Source organism: Crassostrea angulata, unplaced genomic scaffold (assembly GCF_025612915.1).
Source record: "Crassostrea angulata isolate pt1a10 unplaced genomic scaffold, ASM2561291v2 HiC_scaffold_281, whole genome shotgun sequence".
Taxonomy (NCBI): Eukaryota; Metazoa; Mollusca; class Bivalvia; order Ostreida; family Ostreidae; genus Magallana; species Magallana angulata.
This window is the reverse complement of record NW_026441834.1, coordinates 45,439-51,691: the sequence shown is the minus strand read 5'-3', so window position 1 is coordinate 51,691 and position 6,253 is coordinate 45,439. Positions and strand designations below refer to the sequence as shown.

General features: G+C 33.9%; 1 pseudogene; it reads right to left on the bottom strand.

Moving 5' to 3' along the window:
- Positions 1-1,670: 1,670 nt before the first annotated feature.
- LOC128170022 (uncharacterized) lies at positions 1,671-5,888 on the bottom strand (annotated as a pseudogene).
- Positions 5,889-6,253: the final 365 nt, after the last annotated feature.

Below are 6,253 nucleotides of genomic sequence, written 5' to 3'. Positions count from 1 at the left end.
ATGGACTGACGTTATTGTTTTGCAACTTGAAGAAATTTAATACATATGGAAAATCGTTGGCGCACTATTAATTTTAGCGCTCAGAGGCAGTTGCGCTAAAATTTGTAGTGCGCCATATTTTCTCGTTTTACAGTATCAAACCTTTCAATGTCAACACGTCTATTAGACACGGAAATGAATTTTCGATCAATATAGTCAAGAACATACCTGGGTTATTCCGGTAGAATTAAAAACAACAAAAATATCTGTCCTTTGTGTTATTCATTATTGGACTACTTTTTAAACAAACTTGAATCTATATGATCTGGGGATGCTTCCACACAAATTTGGGCTTTCCTGGCCTAATAGTTTTGAGAAGAAGACTTTTAAAGATTTTCTCTATATATAAAAATTTATCCCCCATTGTGGCCCCGCCCTACCCCCAGGGACAATGATTTGAACAAACTTGAATCTACATTATCTGAGAATGGTTACACGCCAATTTGAGCTTTCTTGGCCAAATAGTTTTTAAAAGAAATTTTTTAAAAGATGTTCTCTATATATTCCTATATAAAAGAAGTTCCCAATATTGTGGCCCCACTCTACCCCCGGGAACCATTATTTGAACAAACTTGAATTTACACTCAAAGTTGAGCTGTCCTTGCCTAAAAGTTTTTGAGAATTTTCTCTATATATTCCGATGTAAAAATTGATCCCCCTATTGTGGCCCAACCCTACCCCCGGGGACCATGATTTGAACAATTGAAATCTACACTTCCTGAAGATTTTTCCATTTTAATTTAAGCTTTTCTGTCCTAATAGTATTTGAGAAGAAGATTTTTAAAGATTTTCTCTATATATACCTATGTAAAACTTGATCCCCCAATTGTGGCCCCACCCTACCCCCAAGGTCCATGATTTGAACAAACTTGAATCTACACTACCTGAGGATGCTCCCATTTTAATTTGAGCTCTTCTGGCCTGATTGTTTTTGAGAAGAAGATTTTTAAAGATGTTCTCTATATATTCCTATGTAAAACTTGATCCCTCTCTTGTGGCCCCTCCCTACCCCCGGGGGCCATGATTTAAACAAACCTGAATCTACAATACCTGATAATGTATCCACACAAGTTTAAGCTTTACAGGCCGAATATTTTTTAGAGGAAGATTTTTGAAAAATACCAACAAATTTTCAATAATTCTCCATTATCCCGCCTTTAAAGAGGGCGTGGCACTTCATTTGTACAAAAATCCCCTTTATCTAGTGGTGCTTTGTGCCAAATTTGGTTGAAATCTGCCCAGTGGTTCTTGAGAAGAAGATGAAAATGTGAAAAGTTTACAACGACGACAACGACAGACAACGGACAAAATGTGATCAGAAAAGCTAACTTGAGCCTTTGGCTCAGGTGAGCTAAAAAAAACCCTTCAAATTTGATAGTTTTAAATCATTTTTTAAAGCATTGAACATTGCTTCACAAAAAAATTAAAATAGCTTTAAATGAGCTAGTTTTAGTAGGGGAAAACACCAAAAACAAATTTACATTAGCTTATAAATGAAAAAGATATATATAAACGTCATTTCATTAAAGATAAATCAAACGTTTTTGTTTTAACTCTTGTCATTTTTAATTAATTTAAGAATAACAACATTTAAAAGGACAAGAACATTTTTTTTTCGTAAGGTAGGACACGTAATCCACACGTGGCACAAATGACTTTTGAAGAACGTGAAATTAAAAACGAAATGCATCAGTTTCTTGGTCTGTAAACTTGGGAACAAGAAGCTCGTAAAGATTTTGACATCGGCAAGAGCATAATGTGCGTTGTGGGACTTTCCTATGATGACTTATTCATTTTGTACCAGTGTCTTCTGTTTGTAGTTACATCAACCTACAATCTCCAAATTGAATATTTTACCTGCTAACTTGAGTGTGTCCAAACAATCACTGACATGCTGCAGAAATATTTGAAGAAAATTGTGGTCTTGAAGTTTCTGGCGAGAATTCTAAAGACAATACATTGGTGTCTGTAAGAATTGGCATTTCTTGCTTGCTAACATAATCTAACAATTTAAGGAGGGCAAGTCTAATATCAATGCGTTATATTTCTTGTCCTCCGGAAAATCGTCCAATAGATTCAATATCATATTTCAGCCCAGTAAATTCACTTGCTTTCTTCGTTAATTCCTGGGATAGGGATATGTATTTTTTTTAACTCGTTTACCCCATCAAAAGCTGCAAATTTAATTATGTCACAGTTGCGGGAAATTCCTGTTGTACAAAGACCACTATGTATGCATCACCAGTGAACTATCGCTTTCCGAGGAGAGCTTCTACATCAGCAGGGTTGACTGTTGTTGAGATGTCTGATTCGTAGGTTTTACCCTGCTTTATATAATTTGCTGATCCATCCAGTGCTGTCGTTTCCTTCAAGAAAAATAGAAACATAAGAAATTTTGCAGTACAAATATAATGGGGTTTGTTCCTATTGACACTGTTTTGTAATCTTAAGATAGGATCCTAACGATCAAAGACAATATGTTGTTTCTGAAATGTGTTATCTTGCGAAAAATCAAAACTAAGTCTCAGTTTTAGGTAACAATTTCAGAATATCTATAGAGAGACACACGGGTCTTCATCAACTAGTGCAGATCATTCTGTCAACGAAATTGATTGATTTTGGAATAATTATACTAAATATTTAGTTCCTGTAATTGAAACGAATGGTGAACACAGTATTTTGTTACAAAAGTCAATAAATTTAAGAAAAAGGCCCTTTCTTTCCAAAGAGAAAAATGTAAACCCTTCTTCAGATATATGTTTTGAGGAGATACATCTGGCTACAAATACAATTGTACCATTTGGTTTCAGTTGTATGTTATCTTTGGCTAGTTTAACTGTTTAGTCAAGTTTTTCTTCAGAAAATTTCCTGTTTTTTTATTTTTGTTGAAATGATGGAAATTCATTTCTTAATTGAGCCGCAGTAGTTGAACAATTATCAGCACGTATGATCTGAACCCCACATCTCTCTTTTTATCCAAGATAACATTGCTGAAGGTGTTTCTGGCTCTAAGGCCTTACCAGAAACAACAACACAAAACTTATTCATATAAAAACTGGAAAATTAAAAGTGCCTTAACTTCACTGCAAGAAAATAATTCTTTTACCATCGTTTAATGATAGTCTTGACGCAGTGACACTTGTCAGTTTTTACATTAACTAGACGCAAAAATCCCCCACCCCCCCTCCACCCCCTCCCACCGTTTAAGTAAAACGTGTTTGATTACATAAGAAGTTAAAAGTACCTGAAAATTACTTATTTTCTTTTAATTTCAATCGTTAAGACAGTCAAAAAAAGCCAAAAATCGGTCTGCAACAAAATTCGAACTTGAACTGTATTTTCTAATAAATGAACTTTATATTAGATATCAATTTGATATATGCATCAAAAACGAAGAAGCTGTAACTAAGAATTTCCCAGATTTCCCTAGGTATAAGGGGCATAACTCTGTCAAAAATGATTTTACCGAAAGCAATTTCGAACTTTACCTGTATTTTTTACTGAATACATATCACTTACATATGCATAGTCAGCTTTATATATGTTTTTCTGCAACATAAACATACCGGGAACTGAGAATTTCTCTTTTTTTATTTACAAAGTTAAAGAGACATATGTCAACTATAATTTGTCAGGAAGCAAATTTGAACGTTACCTGTATATTTTTATGACACACCATTAGTATAGGTAGTAGTGGGGACCACCTGTCCCCTAAGATTTTAACCCTCCAACACAATGGGTATTGTACACGGGGACGGTCACCCGACCCAATATATTTAGACCCCCTAAACACAATGGGGTATTGTATGGAGAGGATAAAAGCAAGTATTTGTCATTGACCTTAACAAAGAGGAAAGGGGAAGGAGACCTGAGTGTAGTAAAACATCATTACTTAACGTGTACTTTTAAAACGGGGGTAGAGTAAGGACACGGTCCTATGAATGAAAATGGAGTAGATTGATTGTCCGAGCGTAGTAAAAAATGAAGAAAAAAAATTCTCTATGATCCATCAAATAAAATTATGACGCGTCAAAGAACCATAAACAAGGGTAAAGAAAACTATTGCATTTATAGAAATGTGGTGGATATAAAGCTGCATGCTATTACAGTATCAAATAATTTTCCTTACAAATCAAATATCATAGAAAATGAAAGACTTTTGCCTATTTACACCAGTAGAATCGGTCTCCTTTCAAAGTTAGAAATATATAAAGTAAATAAAATATTTTTTCATGGACAAAAAACAAACAAACACAAAAAAATCAAGCAAACAAACTAAACTGCATCATGGGAATGTTTAGAAAAGGGAACCGTTTGGTTTCGTCCCCTGAATAATAAGGTTTATTCAACCGGCATTTTATGCATCGGTTGTAAGTAAACATAGCAAACTTCAGAAATATTAGTGAACCAAAACATATAGCGATGTTAAAGTCATAATGCATTCAGAGCCGCCTCAACGTCAGGGGCAAATTTTTATATGATGCAAACCGTATCGCGGTACCTCTTTGTGTCGTTTGTTTTAAAACAAGTTTTGTACAACATTTTTTCATTGAAATATGGCTTATTAATAATTGATCGTGAAAACTACTGCAATGTATTTTATTTTACACATACGCATAGCCATCGTTTAAAAACTTTCACAAAATTTGATAAAAAATCGGATCTCTATGTTTCTTTAGTTAGTGTAGAGTAAGGACAGAGCTAGGTTTACCTGATCGCCGTATATATTTATACTGACAGAACGGAAACCCGTCCTTTAAAGGAATAAAGTCATAAATGGTTAGATTAAACTAACAGCCATATAGACGAGATACTTTAGAGGGACGGAATGTTTAATCTCGTGATTATAGAAAAAAAATTAAACGTAAGATTTTGCCGTTTTTTACGAAAGCGCTTTTGAATCATTGATGGGATACTTTAACTTTGTGTGGATTTGATATTGTGTAGGTTTTATTTTTCAGACTTAAAAAACGCAATAAAAAATTATGTTTAATTTTGATCCAGTCATTTTAATATAAAAATGCCATAAATCACACAAATATTTTCTACATGATATCCAAATGCCATAATAAATATAAAGAACATAATAAGTGCATGACAAAACACGGAGAAAAAAATGTTCTGAATTCATAAACAACATTCTAATAAATCGAAATATTTTTCATTTCTGTTTTTTATTCCGCCTGTTTGTAAAAAAGTTAGTGTTGCAGCAGTTGCATTGTAGCATCCCCATTTGGTTTTAATGATCATTGCGTTCCGAACAGCATTTCACCTTCTTCAGTTCTAGAAGACTATTTTTGATGTCTACCGACAAGTCTGTAAAACGGTGCTTTCAAACGGTCTTAAGCAGAGTCCTTTTCTGGTAGGAACTATGTTTGATTCTTTGGTGGGTTTCCAGTACTGTCGTATACCCACGCAATGGTTGTTTTTTCTCACATGGACGTAAACGTTGTATTCCAGATGCCAACTTTGTGCTTCGTTCTTGAGAGTGGTTTCTTAAACGGAGTCTATTGCCGACGACAATGTTTTGAACTGAATTGATTTCAGACAAAAGCCTTTTTTCGATTTGTCGTTCGTGCCTCTTTACTTAATGCATCCTTTTCCTTTAGATATTAATGAATGTTTGGAAGACAATAGTCTTTCTTTTTGTTTCATAACCGTCCTGAGAGCCAAATGGGTATCGTATTAAAGCATGGATTCTTAAAATTTCGGTAGGGCTCTCACTTAATTGTTTGTAAGCTACTGGCTCACTGAGGGATGTCGAACTGGAATACTGTAAGCTCTTTTTCTGTGTAATATTCCTCCACCTCCCTATGTTCTGTTTTAAATAATGGGAATAAAACTGTCATCATCATCATTTGTCATTTTACATGTGTCGGAAAACAAATGTCACCGTTGATTCTCCGGTTAAAATGACGGGTCTTCGCCGTTTTTGTCTTTAATATAGAAGTGCAGATGATCAATGTTATTTGTACGTAAAGGAATACGGTAGGGATAAAGAAATATTTGATTTGAATTCAAAAATCATTTAAACGATTTTCTAAATTGTACAAACGATTTTATTAATCGCTCAAACGATTTTCTTAATTGTACATGTACAAACGATTTTAAAAATCATTTTAACGAGGTTTTTTTTTAATCGTAAAAACGAATTTAAAAAACAAACAAACGAATTTCCAAATCGTACGAACGAATTTTTAAATAGTATAAACGA